The sequence below is a fragment of the Lagopus leucura genome, unplaced genomic scaffold, assembly GCF_019238085.1.
Source record: "Lagopus leucura isolate 7727_CA_CO unplaced genomic scaffold, USGS_WTPT01 Super-Scaffold_100099, whole genome shotgun sequence".
NCBI lineage: Eukaryota > Metazoa > Chordata > Aves > Galliformes > Phasianidae > Lagopus > Lagopus leucura.
In genome coordinates this window covers 39,468-54,556 of record NW_024962323.1, presented here as the reverse complement: position 1 = coordinate 54,556, position 15,089 = coordinate 39,468, and the positions used below count along the sequence as shown (strand labels likewise).

The window sequence follows — 15,089 nt, the reverse complement described above, 5'->3', positions numbered from 1 at the left end:
ACAACAAAAACCTCGAGCTTTCTTTTTTTACGTGGCTTCAAGCAACAACAACAAACAACAAACGTGAGTTCCTTGACAAATTCATCATACATTTCCTTTGAAGATGTTCCTAATTGGCCTTTAAACTTTGACAGAAACCACCACCAACTGTACATTTTCTCCTTCATCCATACAAGAAAAGATGCAAGAATTGCTAGCAAACTGCACTTTCAACATCAGATCAACCTTCAGATGGCCCTCCTGCACACTGCACATTCCTTCCAAGTATCTTTCCTGATTCCAATTCTCTGATCTGCCCCAAAATACACCCTGCTTATTCCATTTTGCTTCCTTTACGAACAAATACAGCAAACTAAGTACTCTGTTTTTAGGTGATTGTGCTTGTGACAAGATACCTACTGTGCTTCACCAGCAGCCTCATTCCTCTTCCAAAGCTGAGCCTGTCTGCGCTTCCTGAATAAACACAGTCAAAATCTCCTTTACAAAAAAAAAGTCTCATGACTGGGGACTGGAGTTGTCAAAATAGAATTGTAGAATCAGGTTGGAAAAGATCAAGTCGAACCACCACCAACCTACCACTACTAAATTCACCACTAAATGTCATATCCATATGTTTCTTAGTACTTTTGTAGTACTACGTACAGACTCCAGCACTTCTCTTGGTAGACCTCGAACTAAAAGTTCCAGCACACACTCATCCTGCCCTAAAAGTAGAGGATGTGGATCCCCTTACCAGGATCACTGTGAAGTACCATTTCCAAGCACCACATTTGCCAGCTCTTCTCAAAGCCATTTGTTCAGAGCATGCACTTACTCACTGTAACGCTGAGCCTTGTTCCTCCACCAAACTTCAGCTCCTTGTAGCTGCCTCCTGCAGTCACACATCATTTAACTCCTTTGAAAATACCTTTCCTGTTCTGCAGCTGTGCATTAAGCAGGGAAACACCTTATCTGTGATGAGTTCTGGACAGGAATGAACCAAGATGACCTCCATCCCAGTCTTATTCAGCCCAGCAAAGAATTTTCATGAAAAATATTTCCACCTGTGAGCCCCCTGGACAAGAAATTTTATCAGACTCCCAACTAGAAGGCTTCATTCTCAATTCCTAATTAACAGTTCAGATCTTACATGCAGATTAAAACATAAAAGGAAAAGAAAAAAGAGAACTTGTGCTTACAGGCAAGTAATTAACTGTATTCTTAATGAATTAGCATAAAGGATTGCATGTCTCAGCTTTTCATATGCATTAGTTCTGCAGTTTCACATACATATAAGAAAACGACTTTTACTGTAAGGTTTTCAGCAATGCAGTAATGAAGATGTCATGAACTCAACCTCACAATTTGTTTCTTCCCAACACTTCTTAGATTTCCCTTCTCATCACCAATGTCCCTCTCCCAGCTTACACAAGCACACACAGTTTTCCTCCATTTTGGAACTGTAGTTGCTTGCCACTGATTTCAGCAGAGTCATGATTCCTCAAATACTAATATAAGGCAAAATCCATCAAGAATGCTGTTTTGATTTCAAATGAGGAGTTAGATTTATTACAACTATTTAGGTGGACCCCTGCACAACAGAAGAAAGAAAATAGTGAATAAGGTTCCTACAGTACCTGAGATTCTTAATATAATATATGAAACAAAATGACACTCTACAGGCTAGCACTCCGTACCAATAACTTGAGCCAAATACCTCTGTTCTTCTTCCTGCAGTTTCACTGCCCAAAAATCTTGTAAAAAGTCAGCTCTGAAGTCTGAACTTAAGAATTTCTTAGCTAAAAATCTCCCTGTCACACCAGGACCTGACTGTAAGGCAGAAGTTGTGACTTTTGGAAGATAAAATAGAAAAAATATATAGCTAATCTAATATTTTAAATGTTATCTGGATTGGTTTTTTTTTTCATTTGCCTCTCAAATATTTTCTTTGAATTAAAGTCACAAATTGCAAATTCCTGTTCCCTTCTTGAATGATCGTTCTGACTTCTTTCTGGTGAGAGGATAAAGTTCGATTTATTCTGCAGATTTCAGGTATATTCACCTGTTATGTGTGCATAAGCACGAGTGACCTTTTAGTCACAAAGATTCAATGGACAATGAAGTCAGTCATCTTCACAAAACAAGATTTTAAGTATCTTGGTATCTGAAGTAAAGGGCAGTCAATTAAGTTTGTTAATTACTTTTCTACTTAATATTACACGGGCGATAGAACAGCTGTGAACAGGCCTTGCTGAAGTATCAGAATACACAGAAAATTTGTAGTGACTTGTTTCACAGTCCTGAAAAAGTGCCTTCACTTTGTCCAATATACCGCTTGTAAATAAAAGCGTGTCACTGAAGGGCTTGGATACAATCTCCTTTCTAAGGTACCTCGCTGTAGTTTTAAGGGGAGAAGAGAATTCAGCAGAAAGCTGATGCTAAGCTGTCTGATTTGTATTGCTGCACACTTTCAGGATGGATCTGCACCCATTGGAGAGGCACGGAAAGAAGGCAGCTATGGCCAGGGCACAGGAACATTTCTGCATATCCAGCTCCACTGAAGATGTGTGGCTGGAACTGGGAATATGCTGAAGCCGTATGATTTCAGATCACTCTTTTTACTCACTTGGAAGCACAGACAGGCGAGTTCCCCCACCAAAAGTTATCCTTCCGTAGCTGCCAGGAGCTCACTGTGACAAAGCGCTTTACATAAACTGCAGATTCTGAATCACTGCTGAGCTACAGAGTTAAATGCTGTCATTCCAAAATCCTTAGAACCAGTTTGTCCTTCTGTGCTGACCGCTGTACACTCAGAAACTTGCTTTAGCAGGTTAAAAACATGCTGAACCAGACCTTATCACAAACAGCATAACACTTTGCTACCCATGTCAGTGCGTGTTTGAGGCCTGTAAAAACAAAAAAGTTTCTTCCAATTGAGAGATTTCAAATCAAATATAGATATAAAATGAGGGCTTCATTTAGCATGCAATATTTCCATGCAAACATTATTATGCCAGCATGTTAATTTTAAAGAGGAAAAAAATATATCTGAATTCTTCCTTACTTGTCACCCTTCTAGGACAGTACATTTGGAAAGGTGGAATATGAAAAATTAATACTGAGAAGTTTTTCAGCCTTAAGGGTACTACACAGCACAGTCACTACATTCCTAAACACAAGATCTGCAAACAGATTTAATGTCTAGAAACAGACAAGCAAAATGTTGAAGTGAAATGCATAAAGCTGCTTTGACATAGCAAGCTGAACCTTGGAAAATGAAGCTGGATGGTAAAGGCTGGTGTATGAAATTCTTTCCTTCTTCACTTACTTGGTGTTATGAAAAGATTTGTTCCTTGGCCAAAGGTTGCAGCCCTCGAGTTTCCTGTATTCACACAGCCAACAAGTGCTTTACAAAAACCATCCAGAGAAATACCTGCGTCTCGTTAACTCCTCTCCTAGAAGAAAACTTAATTAAATTCAGTCAAGAATGCTATCTGATGATATCTATAGTTTATTACTGAATTTGTCATCTGGCTTAGCTAAGGAGATGACCCTCAACAAGCTATATATAAATGTAAAAGCAATAATACCTAAAGATGTCTGCCTCCCTTTTATTTTCACTAAGTTGGAAACTAAGTGATTTCATCAATTATTGCTCCATTGCTTTCAAACCTCTACAAGGCCTTTCTTCACTAGGAAAAAACACCTGATTTACCCTCAGTTTATTTGCTTTCCCAAAGGTGAATGTAGTGTTACTTTTCTTCATAGAAGCCCACATAGTGCTGCATTTGGGATTTCTGATGAAAACAGTACTGCTACCAAACCAACGTTACAACCGTTGCTGGGTGATGTTGACACCAAGTCAAGATCTTTTCAGCTTCTCAGGCTGCCCTGCACGCAGGGAGGCTAGCAGTGCACAAGGAGCTGGGAGGGGGCACATCCAGGATGGCTGACCCAAACTGACCAAGGGACATTCCATGCCCTGAGCACTGAGCTGCTGGGGGTAACCTGAATCTGGTTTTTGCCAGATTTATGGAATTCACACCCACAGAGCTTTACAAGATCCCATCCACAGCAAGCTTTTGACCCAAGGCAGGATTTCTCCAATTCATAATTTCCATTTCATTGCAAAACTAGTGGAAATCTTTGTTTGGAAGTGGGTTTTGCGTTGTTTTGTCCCTCCTGCCCCCCTAGCCTTCACGTGCTGCAAAGAAACTGAGAATCTGGACTACGTGTTCAAGGATATTACATGTCTTGTGACAGACCAGGTGTAAATCCTGCACATTAAGTTCAGCACCGACGTCCGAGTGCCTTTCCACAATTAGTAGAAATACACAGGCATTTCTTATACTTATGTATGATTCTCAAGCCTTTTATATGAATTCTCATCATATAAAAGCAAACAAACAAATAAAATCTCTTTCAGAAAAAATCAAACAAAGAAAAAAACATATAAATCCATTGATGGAAATAAAAGTAAAATATCACCTTTGGTTAGAAGACTTGACCATAGATGTTCAGTTTTAGAGACTAAACCTGGGCTTTCAAGACAAACAATAACACTCACTTACTCTTCTTAAAGAAGATTTCCTCGTGAAGTTATCATTAGATCCCTAATTGCCAAAGATGCTCTCAGCTTCACCAAACTCTGCTTTTGAGATCATGAACAGACAGGCTTATCCTCTTGCCCTGTGTCACCATTTCATTAGCATGCATGAAGTTACTGTGTGACAAAGAGCTTTATCAAACATTCTGACAGTAGGATAGGGGAGTTTTTTGGCTTAGATGTGTACACATACATCTCCTGAGGGTTTCTTCTCAAATGTCCTAAATAAAAACCCCTCATGACAATTCACTTCTTTGCTGCCTTTCTTCTACATCATGTGCTGTGGGATCCTCTCTCACAGCCCAGTTCATATCTATCACAGGGCATAAAGTAGTTCTGTTGTTCTGCAGTAATTACTCAGCCTTCCACAGCAGCTGTTAACTGTGTGGTGAAGGTGGGTAAGCCTAAGCAGGACAGGGGAAGTTTTTCTATAGCACCTTCTGCATCCGCCCCAGTCGGTGATATCCCATCATACACCAACATGCTGCATTGATACAGCTCACACTGAAACTCCTCATCCAGCATGGCCTAAACTCAACAATGAAACAATGATATTTCTTCACGTGGGTCCTTTCTTTCAGATCCCCCCAATTCTCCTGACCAAAATGACCAAAAGGATTTATTCCTATTCCAGATACGAATTTGCGTTCCTTGTGTTTTAGGGAATAGAGGATGGGAGAGTGGGGAAACGCTTCCATTAACTTCCTTTGTAGCTGAAATTAAAGATAGGCAGTCTAAAAGCAAATCAGTTTTGCTGCCTATGTTTTCAATTTAGTAGATGAAAAAGAGCTTCCTAGAAACAGGCATTGCACCCCCAAAATTCACTATTATCCTCTTCTTGCTCACACATGACTAGCTACACATGGTAAGCCTAAAAACTGAAGTGCTAGCATTAGAGTGAATTATATTCTGACAGTTTTTTATTCCAGTAGAGTTTCTTTCTTCTTCTTCCAGAATATTCACTTGAGTTTAGCTTCAGAAATGTTTCTGTCTCAAAGTTAATTACAGTCACTTACAGCTTTTCCATTACAGTGAACCACCTCAAAATGCCACTCAGATCTTACATGTGAAAACTTATGAATGCCATCCAGTTCCAGACAGACTCATACTGCTGTCAAGTGGTTATCATGAAATGATCAGATTCTTCTGTGTTGTTCAGATTTACAGAAATACGAGCTTCAAATTCACTGAATTCTCACAACTTAAGTAAAGAGATTCTTGTTCTGGTTTTGGTGTAAGAGATGTGCTCTTCTTTAAGGCAAATTCTGAACATTACTTCCAGTATCTGGTCCTTTGATGGACTCTCTTCACTACATCTGTGTCTGTTGTACTGAGGAGACCAGAACTGGACTCAGTATTCCAAGTCTGTCCTCAGCAGTGCTGAGTGGACGGAACACCTCTCTTGGCCTACTAACAGGACTGCCTAATGCAGCCACGAATACTGTCAGACTTTTAATGCCAAGGGCACATCATTAACTCCTATTCTTGGTGTCCACCAGGATCCCCTGGTTCTTCTCTTCCAGGCTGAGTGGCCCACAGCACGTCCTGGTGCCTGAGGAAGTTCCTCCCCAGATATAGGGCTGTGCATTTCTCCTTGTTGAAGTTTGTGATGCTCCTATCAGCCCATTTCTCCATTTGTTGAAGTCCTGCTGAATGACACCATGACTCTTGCCCTTCCCCCTGTTTTCTGTCACCAGGAAACTCAGCATCCTTAACAAAGATTTTAGGCAGTACCTGGGGCTGACCCCTTGGGTACAGCAATAGTTGCTGGCCTCCAGCTGACCTTCATGACCCTGGTCACCACACTCCAGGCCAAGTTGCTCACCTGGTTTTCAACCTACAGCACTGTCTGCTCATCCATCCCATATCCATCCAATAGCTTGTTTATGAAGTTTTTAGAGGACACAAGCCTGAAAGCCTTCCTGACGTCAAGGTAGACAAAATCCACTGCTCTGTCTTAAATTAAGAAGGCTTAACCTATATTTAAGGGGAAACAAAAATAAAAACTGGAAAAAAAAATCAGAAATTCTTAAACTGAGTGGGATCTAGTGTCAGTTATACACCCTGACAAAAATTAAGTAGATATTTGCCACAAATGTTTTTAGCTACTATAGAAAGTTTTGCAAAGACTCATTGGGGTTTAAAAGCTAAAATTAAAAAAAAAAAAAAAAAAAAAAAAAAAAAAAGAAAAAGAAAAAAAAAGAAAAAAAAAAAAGGAGAAAAAAAACACAGCAGGCAAACACATCTGGTTATTCTTTGAATCTCACAAGCTTCTAATCTTATCAAGTTGCTGATGGGAAGAGAAGAAGTGTCCAAGGAAAAATCTATCGCCTTTTCTCAAATTTAACTTCATATCCATCCCCACAGTGCAAACTGTCCAAGCCTGTGCTTCTCTCTTTAAATAAACAGTAACATTCAAACCTTCCTAGAGTGAAACTGGACTGGCAATCGTGACCAGCAATCATACAGCCAGAAGGTGGTTGTGAATTTACAGAACCAAATCAGACTGAAAAGTTTTTAGCAATGATCTCAGCTGGTGCTGGCTTTGAAAATTAATACCCACCACTGGCTAATTTAATCATAATGCAATTTAAATGCACTGACACATTTTATGCATCATATTATATCCTCATGGATGCAGAAGTTTTTCTCCCATTCTTAGACTGAACCTTCTGGTTCTAAATACCCCCTCTGGGAAGACGCTTCATCACTGTGTTCAACTACAGCTTACACAGTACCCAGCGTGAACAGGATTTTTATTCAACCCTTCTTTTACTTCACAAAACTGATGGAAATACGATTTGTGCTCCTGGCAGTTCTCCCCATGTTTGTCCCTTGGAAATGTCATCCTCATTTTCCTATCGTTAAAGCACAGCATCTTACCCGAAAGCACCGTGTGAGGTAGAGCCCGCACAAATATGGTCTTGTCAATGACTGTACGCACTGTAGCTCAGCCCTTTACAAAAACAGGATGTCCATCCACACTCTCCTGACATTTAAGAGGTTTACATCACGATTTCTTGTCACATAAAGATAGTGATCATTTGATATTTAAAGCAATTTGAGAAATGCCTCCATCTGCTGAGGAGAACGATTGGTAGAAGTGATGATATAAATTAATCACCCCGTAACTCTGCTAACATAACATCAGTAAATGTGATTTACGTATTAAATGGTTCTTTCTGAGCTGCACTGCATATGCAATCTGTACTAAAGCCAAAGACTTTCAGCTAAAAACTGCCTGAGGAGTGGGAAGGAATACTGTCCAATTCCCTACGGGATGAAAAGCAGTAGACCAAATCACTTGACATTTTTAAGTATCTATTTCTAATGCAGAAATAAAACAGAACTAGAATCAAAAGCAGTCCAACTCTGTCTTTCTGCGTAAGGCATCCCACCCTCCCCCAAGTCCAATCGTTTTGGTGCATAAAGAGTTTTAAAGAATTCCTCGACATCATTTCACACACAGTGGACCACAAAGGATAAATCATTTTAGCAGAGTCCTGTAGGAAATGACCGCCCCACAGAACAGTCTTCCCGTCCTCCTACCCCTTGGTTGCACCCAATTACCTCTGATCAAGAGCACAGCTTCTGGGTGGTGTCTTGCACCTCCATGTAGTCATTATTGATTGCAGTACACCTAATGAAAAAAAAGGACCACCCAAATTAAAAACCCTTTTTGCCAAGGAGGAATCTTAATTCTTTAAATCTCCAAAAAAGTAAAGGAAGACTCTATTTTTGTCAATTTTGTCCCAAGAGAAGTTCCTTGACTCTGCAAAGAAACGGACCTGTTTCAAGAGACAGCCAGGTCCACAGGCAGCACTTTCCAGAGTGAGAAACCCCTGAGCAGAAATGCTCTCAGCATTCAAAGGAGCAATTACCCGACGTTCAAAGGAACAAAGGGTGTCACCATGCCAACGCAGCTCCTGTTGTCTCATCCGCAGCCTTCCTAGACGCAGCGATTTGCTTTCTAATTTCTTCCTCCCAGGGCACCAGACAGCTTGGCTTGGCTGTCGCCCACCTTCTCATCAGTGCCTTCATTTACTGAAACCAGAAAGCTCTACTGCATTCCTCACTGTTTCAGACTTTGTCCTTGCTTAGCAAGACACCCATAGCCTCAAAAGACCCAAACGTTCAGACTGCTGCTGCTTGTTTTCTTTAATTTACAGTTCAAAGTTCCCTTAGAAGGACCAATATATTTCAAAAGCAGTTCTGCAAGCCTTTGCCATATTCTACTTCATTTCATTCTTAAGAAGTCACTTTTCTGTACAACAAACAACTTTATCTTGCACCTACAAATAAGGCATATTTGCATCTCAGTTCAGTTATTCATCTTCTTTCACATACACACGTCTGGCAGTGGGCTTTTTAAAGCTTATTTCTCATATAACAGGAGTTTCCATCTGCACTGATTGGCAATTTGAGAGTGCAAACTCAGAGCAGGTAGGTTTAATCAGTGGCATGTGCAGAGGCAACAGACACTTCGTTTTGGTTTGTCTGATCTTGCTTTTTGTGTTTGTGTTGTTGGGTTTTTTAAACTATTTTCTTTGTAGGTTGTTTTTTTGTTTTGGTTTGGTTTTGGTTTTGTTTGTTTGTTTGTTTGCTTTTAGTTTTGTTTGCTTTTTTTTTTTTTTTCTTTCCCATTCAACTTATTTATTGAAATTCATCAAATATAAAAGCAGAAAAATTAACACTCCAACCAGCAGGTAGCAGGAGAGATCAAGGAAAGAAATTCAGTTTACATCAACATGCCTGATTTTATGAAGAACAGCTTAGTATTTCAGGGAAATAGAGCACACAGATGAGAATATTATCAGAAGAGGCCAGCACTATTCCTATTGTATTCATAATGCTGTATAAAATACCATAAGGATTCAGTTCCACAAAAGGGTTTTTTTTTTCATGCTTAAAATTAAAAAAAAAAAAAATCATGTTTAAAATAATAGCAAGAGAACAATCAGTTTATCAGCTCTATAAACACTTAAAACATCTATAAAAAGTTGTACGGCTGAAAGTGAAATAAAGCCTGATTTTCCATCTCAAAGTTTAAGAGGAAAAGGGCAGACTGTTCGAATCCAATTCACTCCCTCAAGAAATCATTTTGAGATTTTTTACCCCATTCTCATGCATTCTCGTTACTTTCAGCAAGTTAAAACCAAGAAGTACTGGGTTTTGCTCTGAGAACCCTTCAAAATATTTGCATACTCCATAGATTTCTGGGATGTGGACAGAAGGAAGAAAACAGATCAGTTGAATCATTGGCTGCAGGGATGGCACTGTGCACAGGGCTTTGGTTTCTGTGGTCCAGGACACACCTTCAATAGACCAGACATGTTGAGTTGGTTGGGATGCAGTGACCAGGAGGGACAGGAACATATGAGGCAGCAAAATGGCTGTGCTTATCACCAGGGCTTTGAACTGGATTTGATGGGAGAAGTGGATCAGTGCTCAATGAGTAGAGCTAGGGAACACTGTCAGTTTAGGAAGCAGCAGGGGAAATCTCAGGGAAATTGGGATGGGCTCCTCCAGGAAGGAAACACAACAGCCCAGCTGAAGTGCCTCTACACCAGTGCATGCAGCATGGTAAATGAGCAGCAGGAGACGGAATACTGTGATTGAGGGCTACAAGCTTTTTAGAAGAGAGAGGCAGAGCAAGAGGAACAGTGGAGTGGCTTTCTTATTCTTTCTTTTCTTTCTTATTCTAAGAAATAAGTTGCATAAACAGCCATGACCAGGTTGAGAGCTTGTGGGTTAAAATCAGGTACCAGTCCAAGGAATCTGGCAGTTAAAGTCTGATACAGGGTACCTGATAAAGCAATCCTATTGATGAGGCCTTCTTGCTTCAGCTGCAAGAAGTGCCATGCTCACAAGCTCTCATCCTGGTTGGGGATTTCAATCACCCAGCTATCTGCTGGGAAAACAACATGACGAGCTGCAAGCAATCCAGGAGACTCCTGGAGTCTTTTGAGAGTAACTTCTGGGCCCAGGTTTTGTTCAGACTAATCAGAGGTGAAGCATTAGTGGAGATTATTAAGGAGGTTATGATTGCAGGCAGCCTGAGCTGTAGTGAAGATGCCCTGGTCAAGTTCATGATCTTGAGGAATTTGAGCCTGGCAAAGAGCATAGTCAGGACCCTGAACTTCTGGAGAGTGAACTTCAGGCTGTTTAAGGAATTACTGGATTATATCCCCCGGGAAACTGTCCTTAGAGACAGGATCAGAATAAAGCTGGCAGCATTTTAATGACACCTTTCTGAGAGTGCAGTAGTTCACAGTGTAAGAAATCAAGCAGAGCAGATGGGAAAGGAGCACGGCTGAGCATGTACCTGCTGGTCAAACTGGGGGATAAAAAGGAAGAATACAGGCAGTTGAACCAGGGATGGTGGGCTGGGAAGAATGCAGAGATGCTGCCTGTACATGCAGAGATGAGATCATGAAAGTCAAGGTGGAGATGGAGCTGAACTTGGTGAGAGTTGTGAAAATAACAAGAAGGGATTCTACACACACATTGGTTAAGAGACAGGTCAAGGAAAGTGTACTCTTTCTGATAAGTGAGATGAAAGAACTGGCTTCAAAAGACATGGAGAATGCTGAAGTACCAACACTTTCTTTGCCTCCTTCCTCACTGCCAGACAGGCTCCTCGTGTCTCTCATGTCCCTGAACCTCCAGGTGTGGGTAGGGGAAGCTAAATCCCTCCCGCTGTAAGAGCAGAAATGTCAGAGACCACCTCATGAGGTTAAACTTGTACAACTCTATGGGGCTGGACAACATCCATTCCAGGGTCCTGAGGGAGCTGGTTGATGTGGTTGACAAGCCTCTCTCCATTATATTTAAAAAGCTGTGAAATGAAGTCCCTAGGGACTGGAAAAATGGAAACAACTTTGTCATTTTCAAGAAAGGGAGGAAAAGGAGGAGGATCAACAGATGTGTGAGCCCCATGTCTGTACCTGGGCAGATCACGGATCAGATATCAGGAAAATATGTTAAGCCATAAATGAGAGGTGACTGAGACAGCCAGTGTAGCTTCACCAAGAACAGACCATGCCTGACCAATCTGCTGGCCTTCTATGATGGAGTGGCAGTGCACAAAGGAAGTACAACTGATGTCATCCATCCAGACTTCTGCAGGGACTTCAACATGGTCTCACAACACATCCCTGTCTATAAATTGGAGAAATACAGATTTGAAGGCTGGACTATTAGTTGACGAGGAACTGGTTGGATTATTGCAACCAGAGGGTTGTGATCGAAGGTTTTATGTCCTGGTGGAGGCTGGTGACAAGTAATGAACTCCAGGGATTCATCCTGGGACCGGTGCTCGTCAGTGACAAAGATGATGGGATCAAGTGCACTCTCAGCAAGTTTGCTGATGAAACCAAGCTGAGTGATGCAACTGACATAACTGAAGGAAGAGGCGCCATCCAGAGGGACCTAGACAAGCTTGAAAAGCATGCCGATCTGAAACGAATGAGGTTCAACAAGGCCAAGCACAAGCTGTTGCAGTTTGGCCAGGCAATCCCAGATGTGTGTACGAACTGGGAAAAGAGCTGAGAACAGTTCTGCAATGTCTTGGGGGTTCTGGTGTATGAAAAGCTTTACAGGCACCAGCAGTGTATTCTTGCAGCCCAGAAGGCCAACATCAAAAGAAAGGTGGCCAGGAGGGCAAGGGAGGTGATTGCCCCCCTCCACTCTGTCCTTGTGAGGTGCCATTGGAAGTGCTATGTCCCAGCCTGGGGATCCCAGCACAAGAAGGATACAGAACTGTTGGAGTGGGTCCAGAGAAGATGACCAAGACTAAGATGACTAAGGGGACCATAGGCCTGGAGCACCTCTCTCATGAAAAAAGGTTGAGGGAGTGTGTTTTGTTTATTGTGGAGAAGAGTAGGCTTCGGAGACCTTTCATTGTGACTTCACAGTATTTGAGGGGAACTTATGAACAGGAGGAGACCAATTTTTGACATGATCTGACAGTGACAAGGGGGAATAGCTTTGAACTAAAAGAGAGGTGATTTAGTTTAGTTGTTAGGAAGAAATTGTTTATTCAGAGAGTGATGAGGCACTGGAAAAGTTTGCCCAGAGAAGTTATGGATGCCTCATCCCTGGTGGCATCCAAGACCAGGTTGGATGGGGCCCTGGGCAGCCTGATCTGGTGGATGGGTTCCCTGCCCTTCTTTAATTCCATTCTAACTGAAGCCATTCTACGATTCTGTGATTCTTTGATATTCCAAATTTAACCCTTGCACGTTGATTAATACAAGAATAGCTCTTAAAGCCTGCTGAGTTTTGTAGTAGTTGAGGATAATTGGGCAGGATAATTACATTACACTCCTTTGGCAAGAAATCAGAGAATCAAAATAGAATCATAGAATCAAAATAACCTGAACTGGAAGGGATGCATAAGGACCATTGAGTCCAGCTCCTGACTCCACACAGAACCACCCAAAACTCAGATTGAGAGCACTGTCCAGATACTTAAACTCAGGCAAGCTGAATGCCACAGCCACTTCCTGAGAAGCTGTTCCAATGCCCAGCCACTCTTGGTGAACAGCCTTTTCCTCATATCCAGTCTGAACCTCCTCTGTCACAGTTTCATGCTGTTCTCTCAGGTTCTGTTGTTGGTCACCAGAGAAAGAAGATCAGCTCCTGACCTTCCATGCCCTCCTCCCATGAGGAAGCTATGGGTCACAATGAGGTCCTTTTTATCCTGCAGATAATCTCTATTTTTTTTCCAAAGCTACATAGAATTATAGAATCATTTAGATGGAAAAAGTGCCTACAAAATCATCAAGTCCAACCACCAGCCTGACCTACCAAGTTCTATACTAAACCACATCCCTTAGTGCCCCACATCCACATGTTTCTTAAATGACTCCACAAATGACAACTGCCTGGACAGCCCATTCCAGTGCTTTGGCACCCTTTCAGTGAAGAAGTTCTTTCTGATATCTCATCTGAACCTCCCCTTGTTGCAACTTGAGACCATTTCCTCGTGTCCTTTCACTTGCTATCTATGAAAAGAGACCAACACTCTCTCTGTTCAACCTCTTTTTAGGTAACTGTAAAGTAATGAGCTTTCCCTTCAGCCTCCTTTTCTCCAGATTAAGCAATCCCAATTCCCTCAGTCCCACTACACTAATTTTGTAGTCCCTATACCAGCTTTGTTGTCATTCTTTACACAGACCTGAGCAACACAATATCACTCTTATAGTGAAGTGCTCAAAACTGAACATAGTGCTCCAGGTGCGGTCTCACCAGCATCACGTTCAAAGGATCTCCTCTTGTCTTGCCAACCACACTATTTCTGATACACAAGAGGATGTCACTGGTCTTCTTGGCCACCTGGACACACTGTTGGCTCATGTTCAGCCAGTTGCTGACCAGCACCAGCAGATTTTTTTCTGCTGTTCAAAGTTCCAAGCATGGACAATTTTCTTCGCATGTTCTGCATTGGCTCAATATTATAGTTTTTAAACAGAAAAAGCCACTGATTGTAGGAGATAATTACGAGTTCACAAGGATGAAAAACAGGACCAGAGCTGCTACAGGTTCTTTCTTAACTCAAACTAAAATTTCTAGATCCAAACAACTCATAACTGTGGAAATAATTGTGTGTTTTATTGAAACATCCAGTGCAGTTTATCTAGAAATGTAAGAGCTGGAAAGGATTTGTGCGTCTGCACACATGCTTGCTTCTTGCACCCATATCAGGTGGTATAGTAAGGTGTTGCCTTTCCCATTAACATCTCTTCTCTCACAGTGGCTGCATAGGTGCCAAAATTCCTCACTGCGTACAGAAACTTCTCATCTTCCAAGGGTTTATTACACCCTTCTTTAGTCCTTATTTGACTGATATATTTCTGTACAAATTCGTGCCATGCCACTCAGTAGTCAAACATTTATAGATCCCAGTCTTCCCATGTGCAACATCACAAGTTTTCCATTCTGTGGTTTCCAGTCACAACCAAGGACTACTGAAGAAAATGCTATTTCTTGATTTTCACAGAGATCCACAGAGATTTCACAGAGAGTCTTGCCTGAGAAGCTGGGAAAAGGAGTGATCTGGAGTCTAATGAGAAAATGTGGTGGATGTCATCAGAAAATCAGGATAAAATATGAAAGAACAACTTCCCATAATTTATATTATGATGAGACTGTTCTGTTGGGTTATGTAAATTTCACTCATATTTTGCATAAGTGCCCAAACCTGGGGCCTCAAACACAGGAAGGATGCAAAGCTGTAGGGCAACAAAGATGATCAAAGGGTTGGAGAATATCTCTAGTGAACAAGGGTTAAAGGAGCTTGTTCAGCTTGTAGAAGAGAAGGCTCCTGGAAGATCTCATGATGGCCTTCCAGTACTTGAAAGGAGCTTACAAACAGAACGGGACCTGACTTCTTACGCTGTCTGATAGTGATAGGACGAAGGAGAATGGATTCAAACTAAAAGAGGGGAGATTTAGGTTAGATGTTAGGAATAAATTCTTTACTCAGAGGGTGGTGAGGCAC

General features: G+C 41.4%; 1 gene segment (V, D, J or C); it reads right to left on the bottom strand.

Annotated features, from left to right (window-relative positions):
* The window catches only part of LOC122188953, a 27,540-nt gene extending 20,005 nt beyond the window's left edge, over positions 1-7,535 (bottom strand). Inside the window, exon 1 of the C gene segment in view lies at positions 7,469-7,535.
* Between the last annotated feature and the right edge of the window lie 7,554 nt (positions 7,536-15,089).